This window comes from Acomys minous, assembly GCF_964271855.1.
Source record: "Acomys minous genome assembly, chromosome: 12".
NCBI lineage: Eukaryota > Metazoa > Chordata > Mammalia > Rodentia > Muridae > Acomys > Acomys minous.
In genome coordinates, this window is record NC_140493.1 from 54445857 (window position 1) to 54462383 (window position 16527).

The 16527-nt window shown below is 39.8% G+C and overlaps 1 long non-coding RNA gene and 1 pseudogene across 2 annotated transcripts in view; both read left to right on the forward strand.

The window, feature by feature from the left end:
* LOC311580235 overlaps positions 1-16527 on the forward strand; it is a 69183-nt gene that overhangs the window by 41295 nt on the left and 11361 nt on the right. The gene's annotated exons all lie outside the window — the stretch shown is intronic.
* On the forward strand, positions 546-1076 carry LOC311578867 (large ribosomal subunit protein uL15-like; annotated as a pseudogene). The gene has a single exon. The product of its transcript is annotated as a large ribosomal subunit protein uL15-like (transcript).

The following is a 16527-nucleotide window of genomic DNA, read 5'->3' on the forward strand; positions in this document are numbered from 1 at the left end:
TACCCAAGAAGAACAAGAAATTTGCAATAGGAAGAAACTCCTGTTTTATAACGACAGCAAGGCCAGGTGACAGCCAAAGGGCAAAATGAATGTGTTGTACCTAAAGATGTGGTAAGAAGACAGCCTGCCAACTACTTCCTTAATGAGGGATGTAGACATACTCTCCCAAGGGCCGTTCTTCCAGGCGGAGTCTTTCCGACTCACTACTAACCCTGCATTCTCCCGTCCCTCCTCCTTTTCTTCCCCCAAGACAGGGTTTCTCTATGTAGCGTTGGCTGTCCTGGACTCACTTTGTAGACCAGACTGGCCTCGAACTCACAGCAATCTGCCTGCCTCTGCCTCCCAGCTGCTGGAATTAAAGGCGTGCACCACCATGCCCTGCTCCTCCTTCTTATATCACACTTTCCCTTTGCCCAGTATAGCTTGTGCTGATGCACTCTCGTTCTCTCTAAAATACCTCCATACTCATGCGTTCCCAACTCCCATGGTGCAAGGACTCCAGGCTTTCACTGCCGAACCTCACAGCTTGCCAACTGATGTATCAAAAAGTGTAGCCCTCTTTCCTTTCTGCCACCGCCATGCCACCCAGAGTGAGGAAGACCCGAAAACTCAGGGGTCACGTAAGCCAGGGTCATGGCCACATTGTAAGCACTGCAAGCACCCTAGAGGCCGAAGGAATGCTGGAGGCCTGCATCACTACAGGACAAACTTCGACAAATATCATCCAGGTTACTATGGGAAAGTTGGTATGAGGTGTTACCACTTAAAGAGGAAAGAGAGCTTCTGCCCAACTGTCAACCTGGATAAGCTGTGGACACTGGTCAGTGAGCAGACAAGGGTCAATGCTGCCAAAAGCAAGAGTGGAGTTGCTCCCATCGTTGATGTTGTGCAGTTGGGTTACTACAAAGTTCTGAGGAAGGACAAGGTCCCTAAGCAGCCAGTCATTGTGAAGGCCAAATTCTTTAGCAGAAGAGCTGAAGAGAAGATTAAGGGTGTTGAAGGTGCCTGTGTCCTGGTGGCTTAAAGCTGCCTGGGGAGGTTAACTAAATGCTAACATTTTCCAAAAAAAAAATAAAGTGTAACTTCCTCTATTCCTCCTTCTCTATCTCCTGTCTCATAGAAGCTGCTAAGGTCCCTCCCTTTCTTATCACTCTTATTTCTCTTTCTATAACTCTGAAGCCATCTTCCTTGAATTTCTTTCTGAGTCCGTTTTTAAATTATTTTGTTGATAACTCCACTGTTCTGCAAAAGGGACTGTCTCCCCAAGTAATAACAGAACTTTACCCTTCCAAATTACTCATATACAAGGGAGGTCCTGAACCTATTGAGCAGGAGCTGTGCCACAGGGATAGTCATGGTCTAATGCTGGCATGCTGGTCACTCACAGAGAACCTAATGCAAGCTGATGTCCATGGGCCAGCTTACTTGAAAAGTTGTGCAATATGAGGGGGATGCGCTAGCTTATCTCCTGAAAAATGTTAGAGAAACTGTACTTACTTCTACACAGCCATCAAGAAAAGTCTGCCCATATTCTTAATCTTGCTCACTTTTCTTTCCAACACGAGATAATAAGTCTCTGCCTTTCAGTAAAGAGAGATGGAATGCCTAGCTCACACACTGGGAAACATTCCCGTGGGAGAAGAAAGATTTTCATCTATTCGCTAACTTTATTTCAGACTCACTACTAAGCTTGCATTCTTCTTTCCCTGCTTCTTATATCACACTTTTCTCTTCGCCTGAATGCCATTCATTAACAAAACATTAATACCATCTTATTTGTCAGGTACCAGGATAAGATGAGGATAGTTTCAGGAACAAGACAGAGAAGTGCCTTGCCTTCATAGAATTTATACTTCAGTAAAGAAACAGAATCAAATAAACAGCCTTACTTCACAGTATGATGATCTCTGGCCAAATGAAAACATTAGAAACAACAGCAAGGGGACAATCTGAGGTGGAGGGACTGTTTAGGGAGAAGATTCAGGATGTTCTCAAGAGATATGAAAGCTCCAGATCAATGACCCCCACGGGAGAATGGTAAGAACTGAGAAAAGAGATTCAGGATTAAAAAGAGTTCAATTTTATTTTTAAAAATTCAACAGAGTATCCTTGGAGAACTTTAGACAAAGAATTGTGGTTGTATTTCCATTTATGAAGGACACTAAGATAGAGACAGAGGCAGGAGAAACTTTGTAGAGTGAGCAAACAATTTAGGATAAAGATCATGATTGTCAATATACATGCAAAAAGTCTGGGTAATTTTTAGTACTTGTATTGTGGAAGCATTATTCAATTCCACAAGGTGAAAATATTCAAAAAGAAGCTCTTAGAAGGAGGAAGAGGAAGAAGAAGAAGAAGAAGAGGAGGAGGAGGAGGAGGAGGAGGAGGAAGAGGAGGAGGAAGAGGTGTTATTAACCAGAGCCCTGCAGTCCCTTTGGAGAAGAGAATTGGCTGTGGCAAGAATGATTCTTAACCTCTTGTATACTTTACAATCTGCAGATTCTATACTGTGGGAACCCCAGAAGAGAAGGCAGACCTTTGCATTGACCCCAAGGCTATATCAGCAAATGCCAGACCTAACAGGCCCTTTGTATTATAGGCTAAGGGTCCAAACAGCTGTAAATAGTTTATGCCAAGATCCCTACAAGTGTGACAAACGCACAACATTCTAAGTGCCTCAGGAGGCCAATTAAAGCTAGGAGATCGCAAATGACAATCTCTGAATACTGTGGCCACACCTCTCAGGACTTGTTGCCATGATGGTTTTCATACATCTTTCTATCTTTATCATCAATATTATTTGCTTGTACAGCTTTCTTCTAGGTTTATACAACCCATTGATCTACTAATTGAAGAAACTAATAAATGTACTTGTCAAAAACTACGTTACTAAAACCAGAAAGATCTTTGTATTGTGTTAAAAATTATTTGTGTAATCTTTCAAGGGAATTTTTTTCTCATTTACAGACTTCCTGGTTATAAAATTGATCTTTGTTGTTAAGGGAATTCCATTTCTATATGGACACATCTTAAATCCTGTTTTTATTATTTTAAAAAAATGTATTCTTGAATCTTTGTATCAGATTTATTTGGTAACATGTTGTAACAAATTACTAGCAATGTGGCATTGGAAAAGCCAAAGTAGTGCACAGTGAACTGTGGCCATATAGTGTTGTTATGAATACTTGAACAACTGCCAGCTGCGTTGATACCTTAGAAACTGCCCCGACCTGCAGCGTCGGACTCAAACTCGGGAGGGAGATCACCTGTTGAGAAATGCAAGACACAGGGAAGGAGAGCAAGTCTGATTGATCAAGCTCTCAACTTTATTAGTCAGGCAGCAGCTTTTATAATTCAGAAGGTAGGGAAGCATATCGCTATAGCAACGCAGTTGCGGGTTTTTCTCAAAACATAGGGAATTCCAGGCAGGGTCATGACGTCCTGCTATGCAGGGTATCTTGCTTTGTCTTCATCTAGCCTTAGTCTAACTGTTGACTCACAACAGGGTTGCTCTATCCCTATCTGTCTTTAGCTGCTGACTCACAACAAGGTCAGCTAGTTTCTGGTGAAAGGCAAGCTCTGGGAAAGACAGAGACTTAAAGGTGCAGACTTGGACAAGATGGCTGAACATTGGTCATATGGCCTATTGTCCCCAACAAGAAACAGTTAGTGTCAGTGAGTATTCACATCTAATTAGTAGACTTGGGGTGGGCACTACCTAAGGCAGCAGTGGGAAATGAGGCTACTGATGGTGAAATACTGCCTAGGGGAAAGCAAAATACGTACAAACTCTAAGGAAAACTCCATCAAGAGATTTTATTCTCTAAGTAGCCATCCTCATGTTTGACTGTTATTCATAATATAATAAAATTCCTTAAAATATAGGATCAAAGTCCTTAAAACTAAAGATTAAAGTCCTCAAATCATATAATTATGTTATTTTGAAAAAAGGTGTGACTTCTTGTTGATTCTTATTGCCTACATTTTCATTTACTTGGCATTTATAAGCAAAGACTTCTCGACAAGAGCAGTCCTCCATAAAGCACAAAAGTTGCATTAATAAAAAAATTAGTATTTCTCAGTTGTATATAAAACTCACACTAGTTAAGGATTATTGTTCGTCTACTTTTTAATATATTCATTACTAAATTAAACTTATGTTTATGTTGAGAATTTGTGGATAAACTCAGATATAATAGGGAAAAACACCTGGATAAGTTAGAGAAAATTAACAAAACACCACAAAGGACAAGAGTTTATACAGCTTAAATTTTTTTTATATAATTGTATTAAAAGGTTCCTTGTTTATAAATTGTTTAGACTCCAAAAGCAAATGATAAAGCCTTGTCTATCTTTTGCTCCACACTGAAATAACAAAAGATATCCAGCCAATAATAAATCAGATTCATGTTGTCAATTACTCTTGATCAGAGGGAAGCTTTGAAGGAAACTGGGCCCACTCTGTTGTTTGCCTTGCCAACCACACTCTGCTCTTCTGTCTTGCAAACAATGCTATGGAACTGCTTAGTTGATAATCCCCTAACTCATCCCTGGGGGAAACTCTTAGCCTTTGGAGATCATAGGAATCCCTTTCCCTCTGGCCCACAGGTGACCATACAATCCTGGCACGAAAGTGATATACATCAAGGGAATCTCCTTGGACAAAGTATCTGCCAACGTCTTCAAGTTTGGGATTTATGTTAAAAAGGAAACCAGAAGCCAAAAGGAACAAATATGGATGGAGTCAGCGCATGCCAAGCCCCGACTTTTAACACTAATGAAGAACAAATACAGTCTGGAGGGAGGAACATCTATAGATGAAACCATTAAACTTTGTTTTTTTTTTTTAATTGATTACTCTGATATATTCTCCTTTGCTGCTTTCATCAATAATCATTTTACTTGTCTCCATTAAGTTAAAATGACCTTTACAGTTTAATATGATAAAACGGTTAGTCACTCATTTCTTCCGTTTACCAATTTCTTTCCTAGCCTTTCTATTCTTCAGCATTCTTGTTGATAAATGAAGATAACCGTAGCGTATGGCTCACAGAACTAGTATGTGTATACAGGAAGATCTGAGTAGGAAATGTTCTGCTGTGGTCATGGGCTTTTGGTTCCTTTGCTATATAATTTTAATGAAAATTTTGAGAGAACAGGGATCTATAATCAATAGCACCAGATCTGGGTAGGGTAAAGCATAGGTACAGAGAACATTTTTCATGGCTAATACATATGCATAATTAATTTACTAATTAAATGAGTTAATTAAACATAAAATGAGAATGTTACCCCCAAATCATGTAATGAAACCTAGCAAGAAGAAAAATACTAGGTAAACTTTACTGTCACCGTTTTCAATTAATAGAGTTTTATGTTGATTATAAATAGAAACAGAAAGCACAGCGAAGTTGGGGTTTTCAACACCTGCCCTATAAAAACAGCAATTATCACCCATGTGAGAGGGAGGATTGTGAGCCTGGGAAATACAAATCAGCACAATGCTGAGCTTCTCTGTGCTTCAAATGGGTCATTATGGGAAAATCAAATTTTTATGTTGGAGAGATCCACATTTGGCACGGAATCCTCCATAGACTTTTGGATACATAACAAGATACTAATTTTAGTATGAACATCACATTTAAAAACTATAATTGTTCTCTTTAGTAGTTCAGTTCCTAAGACCAGTTTCCATTGCCCAGAATATTTTCTTTTAAATGGCATTAAATGTCAGTACTTTGAAAATAAGATGACATTTATTGACTAGTTTTTTTTTTTAACTTTGTCTTAACGATTTCTATATAGAACAGTTCTCTTACAACAGAGCCAACAAATCTGGACCCAGGGGTTCCTACAGAGACTGATTCACCAACCAAGGACCATGCATGGAGAGAACATCGACGCCCTGCTCATATGTAGTCATCGATAGGCAGCACAGTCTCCATGTGTGCCCATAATATGGGGAGTAGGGCTGCCTCTGACATGGATCCTATTGCCCGCTCATTGATCACTTCCCTCATGGCGAGAGAGCCATGCCAGCCCACAGAGAAACAGGATACAGGCAGTCCTGAGGATACTTGACAGGCTGGTATCAGACAGTAGGGGAGGAGGACTCTCACTCTCTGAGGACTAGGGGAAGGGGAGGAGGGGAGAAGAAGGAGAGAGAGTGGGACCTGGAGGAGATGAGGGAGGAGACCACGATCAGGATGTAAAGCAAATAAATTAAAATTAAACATTTTAAAAATGACATTCAGTTCTCTTTAACTATAATAGAAAAAGACACGGTGCGTACAATATGATTGTGAATGTTGATGTATATCTGCAGATGAAAGTATTGCTAAGACAATTGTTCTGGAAGATAACCTCGTTAAGTGTGAACAGTAAAGAAGAAGGCTCAGAGATTAAGAGCACTGGCTGATCTTCCAAAGGTCCTGAGTTCAATTCCCAGCAACCACACGGTGGCTCACAACAATCTATAATAATATCTGGTTCCCTCTGCTGACGTACAGGGGTACATGCTGGCAAGTACTGTTTACATAATAAATAAATATTTTAAAAAGAGATTACCAAATGATAGATGTATTTTGAAATAGTTGTATTTTTTACAAATAGTATGTTAGGCTGGGTTTTTTTTCTATTCAATAGAATACACAATTTGAAGTAAGCCATATTTGTCTTCTCTCTTGAAATAATCTAGGTCTTAAGGGCTCACCAGTAGCCCATGTGTGGCAGACTTCCTAAGGAAAATGATGGCTCTAGGAAAATGTCTTTAAGATCATGAAGAACGCTCTCTGGGACTGCTCTCATGCACCGGAACTGCAGTCACTTATGCTTACTTCTCTTTGCTTCCTGGCCCTACAATTAAAAATTTCTAATTATCAGTCTGGGGAAGGGGGATCAGCAGACAAATTTAGGGTTGCTTCTTTCCTTCCACCTTTACATGGGTCCCTGCAGGGGCCAAACTGTCCTCAGCAGACTTGTGTGGCAGGCATCCTTCTCTGCTGAGCCAACGCAGTGATGCTCCTGTCCATGAAAGTGAGCAGCTTGGCTCCGTCACGTGGTTTCTGCCATCGCACTCCCATGGAATGGTAAAAGGAGTCCTTCTACCTAGTCAAAAACTAGACCTTCTAAAACTACACCAGAGAAATGAATCTCTTCTTTTATAAATCCGCTGCTATTTAGGATACTGACAGAGAGCTAACACACCTTCCCTCGGAGGATTTGGATAAGTTTGAGGTATGGTGGAAGCTTCTACCCAGTCATTTTGGAAGTGTTATGGTGTTTGTGAGTCTGCTTTCCTCATAAATAATAAAACAGAACACGTGGCCTAGGAGCTTTTATAACAATTACATGAGCTAACGCTTGTGGAACACTTGCATAGAACACTGGCTATTTATTTATAACAATTACATGAGCTAACCCTTGTGGAACACTTGCATAGAACACTGGCTATTTATTTTAACCTTTTAAATGTAGTCACCCTCGTCCCATCAAAATGCATTTGTGATATGTCATTATTCATAGACGTCATTCACCCACACCTAGATGTGATATGTCATAACTTTTATGTTTCATGTTATTTTCACTGAAGACAAGAATACTGTTGGTGGTTCTGAAGACCCCAGAATCCTTAGCTTAGTATGGTGATCAAAGAAAGTTGGTTAACCACACACTTTATATACACTGGAAAAGTAGGCCCCTCCAATCACCCAGTTATTTCTTAGGATGGTGGGGGCATGGGACAATCTTCAGAATCTAGTCCTCTCCCTGCTCCTAATCTTGTCCCTATTCACTGTCTTACCTCTGTAACCCTCCTGTCCCTGTGATTTAACCTGTTCATTTCCCAGAGCTCCTACTTACAAAAGACCATTGGGTTATCAACCAACTTTTTAATTAAGCAAAATATTTGGAGAGAGGGATTATGCCCAACACAGAAAAGGAAAAACTGAACGCTAATCATTAGAAGGTTGTTTTGAACTGACCTGCCTCTCGATCTTTACATAGGTCTTATTATTTTTCTTCTACACTTCTTTTCTGCCTGTTCTAGGGTTCTAAACCCCAGATTTATGCCTAACCAACTGAGCGTTCTTATTAATATGTCATGCATAGTGCTTTGTTTCACAATTTTCTCTTTCAAAAAAAAGATATATATATATCAAACTTATTGTTAAGGAGTTCCACAAGAAGACTAACAAAGCCAACTAAACAGGCCCCAGAAGGGCTTGCTGAGATTGAAGCATCATCCAAGGACCGTGATGGACTAGACCTAGGCCCCCTACAAAGATGTAGCCCATGGGCAGCTCAGGCTTCATGTGGCTCCTGTAGGAAGGGGAGTGGGGGGCGGGGCTGACTCTGACATGGACTCTGTTGCCAGCTTTATGATCCCTTCCTCCTGGCAGGACTGCCTTGCCAGGGCACAGGGGAAGAGGACGCACTCAGTCCTGAGGCAACTGATGAACTGAAGTAGATGAGAAGGGGGGGGCTCCCCTTTTCTAGGGAATAGCGGAGGGGGAGAGAGAGAAGGGGGGAGGGTGGGACTGGTAGGTGAGGAGGGATGGGGTTAATACCAGGATGTAGTGTGAATAAATAAATTAATTAATTAATTTTAATATATTGATATCTTGCTTCTGTCCTGTTTGGCTGTTGTCTCTTGGAGGTCTGCTCTTTTCTGAAAAGGAAATGGAAGAGGAGTGGATAGAGGAGGAGGGGATGTAGGAAAATAATATATCCATTAAGATGTTTGTCTAAACAGCAGACTGGGAAGTAGGCTGAAGCATTGCATTTAGAGTTCATAGTTTTGGATGCCTTTGAAGTGCTGTACAGTTGCTTCCTATTGTTATTTCACGCTACCCTTGCCACCTCACCTGACTAAAAGTGGTGCACTGTTGTGGTCCTGGCTCTAAACACGCAGCATCTCAGATCAGCCTTACAAATATTTGGTTTTCTCTGATTTTGTATTAATATTATGCATTTGTTTTTCTACCGTTTTATATAATCTAGACCTAAATAATATTCTGACCTAAATAAAATGTACCAAAATATTAACTAAATACAGAACTAATCAGTTCCCTTGATGAAAAGACACTGGAATAAATGTGATTCTGTGTGTGTGTTCATCTCTCTCTCCATTAATTTCATAGCTTTATTGTAATTTGCCTCATGCCATTACATAGTTACTGACTATATACTTGATCTTACCTGTAATTCACTCAATCTGCTTCACATAGTCATTCATAATAATTTATGTTCTCTCATAACTGCCACAGTTTCGGGAAAAATCTGATTCTGTTTATTTCATACTTAACAAGAATTCATAAGTCTTTGTCAAATATGCAATATCGGAATCTAGTAGTGCTAGCATTGTTGATTCCTATTTCTTTTTCAGATTCTCAAGGTATTTGGGGGGGGGTTGTTTGTTATTTTCCAAATATTTGAAGAAATTCATCAAGATTTCATGGTGTAAGGACAAAGAACTTGGAACACAATGTTCCGATCATGTCACATTGTCTAAGTCTCTAAAGAGGTATTGGGAAGTTAAAACTATTTTCTTCTCAAGCTTTTAACCTTCAGTGAAGATAATACAGCCTCAGAAATCTGACTACATTACAGAGGAGAAACTTTCAAATTGATTCTAAAGGCTATTTGACTTTATTTTATAAAATAGAAAACTACTGTGTATAGACTTAAATGTGTACAAACTCTTCGATTTACACCACAGATAATCTTATTCATGATATAATGCTACTAACTAATAATAAGTAATGTGGGTTTGTTTGATTATTTGTTTGTTTTGAGACAACAACTCACTGTGTAGTTCTGGCTGGCCACTATGTAGACTTGGCTGGCTTTGAACTCATAGACATGAACCTACCTCTGTCTCCTGTGCACTAAGATAAAGACATATCCCACAATGCTTCACTTGGTTTCATTTTTTTAACAAATATAAATAAATTCTATGGTGAGTATAGAAGCATTATTATGGAAAATGATGTTTGGGGAAATTTTTTTGTTTATTCTTATATCTCTAAATATACTGTTCTTTTAAAAATTAAATGGTATCTACTCATCTTCATGTTGTACTTAAGCAAATCAATCCCCTTTGTCTTACCATCTCTTTAGATAAACACTTGTTTCTTACCCCCGATCTTTCCGCTATATATAATGATACCATCCCAGTTATTTATTGTTCACTATTTATATCAGTATAAATTTAGACAGGTTCTTCAAAGGCATGTCACTTGTCATCGACAAGCTTGATTTTTCAGCTTGACTGAATTTAGGCCAGCTAGGAGATCGACTTCAGGGTGTGTCTATGAGGCACTGAGATAGGAAAATACATCCTGAATGTAGGCGGACTCAATAAAAGAAAGTGTGTAAACACCAGTATTCAAAGCTGACTCCTACTGCATCTGGACACAGTGTGCTCATGCTCTTCCTGCCCAAGCTGGAACTGACCTCACCATTGTACATCCCCCACTGTGGTGGACAGTGCTCTCCTGAGCTGGAGCTGAGCTCACTGCTGTACATGCCCCACTGTAGTGGATAGTGCTCTCAAACTGGAGGCCAAAAGATACCTTTTCCTTCACTAAGCTTCTTTTGTCACCTTTGTGATGACAGCAATGGGAAAAGCACCTAATGCTGAAAACAGAGTTGTTGGGAAACAGCTGACTGGTCCTTAGACCTTTGAACTGGTTTGTGAGAAAAGAATGTGGAAGAACTTGGCACTACAGTCTAGAAACGTCTTTGTACATAAAGAGAGGTCGAGGAAGTGTTCCTATGGGAGTTTGGAGGAGCACTATGATGGTTTAATACAGGCTCTGAGGGCTTGTCAGGAGATTGCAGAGCAGAGAGAGGATGCCTATTGGGAACTGTGCTAGAGAGTGTTAATGGTACATTCTCCACACCAGAATCTGCTGCATTCCGGCCACGCCCTCCAGCACTTCACTTAGGTTACACTTAAAAGTAATGGAATCTATTTGTTGGAGGGAATTCAGGATAGCACGGCATTCAAGCTACAGCGTGATTCTAGCTCTTCTCCATGTCTATTAGTGTAAGAGAACAGCAAACGGAGAGGAGAGAGATGGAAACTACAGTTTGGAGGGGACAGGAGTGTGAACAAGTTTAAAGCAGCAGGCAAGGCAGGGGAAGGTAGCTGTAATTGTTAAAGACAACGGTGTCGGGTTTTTTTTTTTTTTAAGCCCATTCTGCACTGGGACACTAGAAAAGGCTCCATGAAAGGCTCCAATTTCTGATAGTGCAAATTCACTTGGAAGAAACCTATGCAGAAAGAATGCCATTTGAAGAGTTTTTCTAGTTTTCAAAAAATACAATTGCTTAGAAAAGCTCTTTTTCTCAAATTCAGCCATTAAATGCCCAGGAAGCACTACAGCTGGGTTTAAAGGAGCCAGAATACCTTGTGAGCTTGCCAAGGAACTCGGCAGCATGCTCTACACAGACGTCTTCTTTCAGGCATACAAACCGGAAGAGCACAAGAACGATGGAGACTTGAACCAAGGCTCCAGAATGCTGCTGAGACCAATCAGTGTGAAGAGACCAGATCCCCTCAAGGGAACCAGAAGAGACCGTTGCCTTAATCTAGAAAAGCCTACACTGTACTGAAAATTCCAGTGTGTTAACGGTGGCTGGGCTCTGAGATGTGTTCTGGGGAAACTGCCAGTGTGGAGTGAACCTGGCCCAAGAAAGAGGTTAAGTATACTTCAGACTGCACAACTGCAGAGTCAGTGTTCTACAAGCCCATAGAAGATGCCAGGCTGCCACCAGAGGTTTCAGAGGACCAATGCAGAGCTGTAGGATTAGGTGTTTGTTTGCCTTGCTGAGGTTTTATTCTTGTGTTGGTCCAGTCTTACGTTGGAATGCTCCCATCCCTTCATTTTGGATTGGGAATATTTATCCTGTTTCATGCATAGAAGTCATACAATATTTTATTTTTTTAGTGGCTCACTGTTAATAGTTTGCATGGGTCATAGACAAGATTCTGGATTTAAATTCTAAATAAATTTGAAACTATTAAGATAATAAAGACTTTTAGGGACAGATAAAATATATTTTTCTTTTTTTGTGTTATGAGAGGAACATGCCTCTTCAAGGAACAGAAGTAGAATGTTAGTGATATATTTAGGTTTCTGGTTCACAAATAGTAGGAAAAAATATACATATACATTTTTTAAATAGCCTTAGTTAACCTGAGGCAGGGCAGATATTAATCCCCTAAACTACTTCTCATAGTGGGGCAGGTATGGGAAACCTCCCCAATCCCATGCCATCTGCTTAGAATGATTTCTTTCAAGCTACCTCCCATCCATGATCCCAAATACTCACTAATTATCATATCTCGGTCGTCTCTATCCACCTCAGCCACATGCTTCTCCACCTAACTCATGATGGTGCAGCCTTCTTCTCCTCTCTTCTCCTCATATCTCTCTTCTTCCCAAGATTCTCTCTGTCTCCCCTAGCCCTGCAATCTTAGCCACACCTATTCCATTTGCCTGCCCAGGTGTAATGAGCTTTTATTGGTTAAATAGATTGGGCTCTTAGGCAAGGTCCAGGTGGGGCAGAGAAAGCAAGCAGTAACTAGCATCAAAAATACATCAAACCAACCTCCAGCAATTCCCCTTTTCTGTCTAAATAAAAAAGGCATTCTTTTTATATACAGTAAGAACAATTATGAAAAGTTATAAAAACCAATGTGTAAGACTTACATACGTAATGTCTAATCAAAAGATACTTGGCAGCCTTGAAGAAATATTATCTATTCTATCTTGGTGACTCTAACGTTTTGAAACTAAATATCTATCAAAGCTCTTATCTATCAATCTAAAAATATATATGTAGACCTAAAAGTATCTTCTTAACTCCTAAACAACGAAGCCTAATTTTAAAAACTAACTAGCTGCTCTTCAACCCCATCAGAGACTTCAGAAGAAATAAAATTAATTACCTGAGTATACAGGAAGTGCAGGTTAGCAGCTTCCAAAATTAAAAAAAAAAAGAGAGAGAGAGAGACAGTTTACTGCCTAAACAATCACCCAAAGCTCTCTAAAACATTGGAACATCATCTTCAGCCTTCTGGGCCAGTATATCTGACAGGCATATTTGTGAAGCAGGAGCTATTGAGGACTTGCTTACTCTGTCTTGGCAGAATTTGGCCTTCAACTCTGCCTGCATCCAAGCTTGCCCATTTTAGGCAGAATTCTGTCTGTGGGAGAAACAAAGACATTTTTGCCCAGTGGCTGTTTTGCCACTCTTTGATGCTCAAGATCTTCTTTGAGGTAGGCTTGGAGTTGCCAGGAATTAGCCTATCTTATTGTCAAAGAATCCTTAAAATAAGAAAAACATTTTAAAAGCCATGTTCTGTAGGTCTCTGAGGTTTTTTGAAGAGCATATCTAACTATTTTACTTTATCTATCTGTAGATTCATAACTATCTATTAAACCTAGAATATATTTTCCTGTACTTGACATGACCATGAGTTAATCAACTAACAATTGACTTGTATTATTTAATTATCCTAAACAGCCTATGATAGCACTGTCAGAGTCTTGTAAGTAAACCATGTATTAATTGAGTACTCATATTAGAGTAGAAATATATATAATGTGTGTGAAGAATAATATTAAATTTGAATTCTATTTCAATTTATCAAAATTAAACTTATTTTGTATCAATATACAAAATTCTATATCAATGAATTAAAATTAACCTTATTTATGAGTAACAATTAAGGCCATACGTTGAGTAGATTCAATATTCCCCTTTCTTTCTTTTCATCTCCTATCTCCATACCTAAGAAGGAAAGATAAAGGAAAAGAGAGAAATCTCTGAGTCTAACATTGTTTTCTCTCTGAATAAGACCAATAATAACTTATTACCAACTCCCAGTGACAACATCTATATCACAAGAAAGCAACCAAGAAACCTACCCAACCCCCTCAAGGGAAATGGGCCATCTTTCTCTTAAGGTCTCTTCCAGTTGATTTGGGACGAATAATACCTATGTTGGGGCCCAAATAAAATTAGAGGAAATGGTGAAACAAGTTAAGAATAGCATTTGTGGTCCAGTCTCTAAATGTTGAGAAATTCCAGACTTAATATAAGTCCTGTGTGAGACAGTTTGAAATGCTGGACCAGTTGGGATCAGGAGCCTTCTTTGAAACTGTCCTTTTCTGATAAGGAACAGCAACTGAAGCACTTGAAAAACTTGAAGGATGCAGGATGTCAGCATCTCAGGATGCTGGAGGAATGAATCCTGTCAGGTCTGATCCAGCGTCCATGTCTGGTTCTTTTGTTCTGAAAGCATTATTTCTCACAAGAATTATACAGTTCTAAAACTATGAATGTATTAGGTGTGCAGGATGCACAGAACAATTAAAGCTACTTTTCTCTTCTTTATATGAGCAGAAGAAAGACATCTGTAAATCTTCATTCATGCCATATGAAAAATGGAATGGGGATTCTGTACCCAACAAGAAGTTTTGGCTATGCATAGACGTTTTGGAGTTATTCCCGTGTAGTGGGATTAGCAGTATAAGTTAGCTGCTTGTTCTGCAATTTGCCTTCATGGAAATATAGACTGACTTAAGTTAGCAGTCTCTCTTTTATCCAGGTCTGTTTCATTTTGACCTCTTTCAAGGAGGAAGTATAACATCACCATTACCAATGAGCATACAGTCATTATCATATTGAAGTCAAATCAAGATTGTATAGGTCTCTAAATGCCCTTCTCTAGGCCTTATGGTGCTGCTACCTGTTTTCTGAGAGAAAGCTTCCCATTTTAGAGATAGGCCATTTGCCCTGAGCAAAAGAAAAGGCATTATGCTTTAAATAAACTTTATATAAACTCCCATTTTATTTTAGAGTTTATGCATACCCTAGGTATCTTGTGCCTGGGATTTCACATTTGTTGCAGGGTGTTTTTGTTTCATCCCTTCTCTCCATAGGGTTTGGATAATTTCACCTTTTAGTTCTAAATGTCCTTCATTAAGCTCCATGCCTCCTGATGTATAGGCAGGGCCACTATCTGTTCCCTGAGAAAATGCATCCCGTTTTAGAGACAAGGCAGTTACCCTGAGCAAAAGAAAAGGTTTTTCTATGTGAGAGGCCTGCAGCTTGCATGTCTGTCTCCCTGCCCAACGTTGGTCCTTACATTGACCAATAGAGCATATCTCTTAGGCCAATTTACCCTTTGGTGCCATTTCCCCCCTGGAAGCTCCACTTTCAAGGAGATTGGCTGGCCTTTTCAAAGCAATGACGTCATTTTTCCTTACATAAACCCAAGATTGATATGTATCCATCCTTTAGGTCAGTTAGGACATATAGTCCATTATTGAGAAAAAAAGAAACTTACATAATAATTTTAAGGAAAAATTTGTCAGTTTAAATCCTAGGCTGTCTCTGCAAGTAACTTATCTTCTCAGCAGGGGGCCACCCCCTGTGGAGACCAGGTTGGTATGCAACTCATGTGTTGGGATTAAGGGCTCAAATATTTCATCTCAATTCCAGTCAAAATCTTCAAAAATCTTCAGCAAAGATTAAGCAAGGAAACAAGAAAAGTCTAAGCCTTGGGTCACTTGTGCCAGTTTAGGTTTCAGTTAGTGAAGCCCTGTCTACCATTCCTTGGAATTTAGTTATTGCTCTCTCTCTCTTTGGTGGACCCTTTCCAGAAAGAGCTGACAAACACCTTGCAGGTAACGAGCTCTGAATTCCAGCTGCTATCAACTCTTCTTGTTGTCAGTAATTTAGCCCCACATCTCTCGGCTTTCTGCCTTTCTCTCTGAACGCTTTTAGAGAGGATGAGGAGAAGTGTGACCATGACTAACCACATTGCATCCATTACACCAAAACAAAGCCAAAAAAGATCCAGGAGCCTTCTGCCATGGTGCCTTGGAGAGGAACCACGGCAGTCTCTATTTTATTATTTTTCTAAGCAGTTAGCCCCATTCCCCAGGTCAATTTAGAAAACTGCCAGCCTACTAGCTCTGCCTCCCCAACCTGCCACATTTCTGTAGCCTTCTCTGCTCTGTGAGAATCAAGCCTGCAGGCAGCTAGGAGCAGTGCCTGCAAAATGCTGTGGCCTGTGAATACGCTCTGGGAGCTATTTCCCCCACCAAAGTATGACAAAATATGGGTTTTTAGGGTGTGGATACTTGAATTTAGTTGGGCGCCAATTTGTTGTGGTTAATTTACCAGTATGGCCTGATAATTCTTATAATTAGGCCTATAATTATTATTATGACAGTATTTTCTAACCTGCTAGCAATCAATCAAGACACAGACACCTGTTATATTTTAAAATAGCCTTAATTAACCTGGGGCAGGGCAGATATTAATCCCCTAAACTACTTCCCATAGTGGGGGTGGTAGGCATGTGATAGCTGCCTCAATCCCATACCATCTGCTTCTAATAATTTCTATCAAGCTACCTCCCATCCATAATCCCAAATACTTGCTAACTATCATCATTGGAGCCAAGTCTCCATCAAGGCCAGCCACGTGCTTCTCCACCTAACC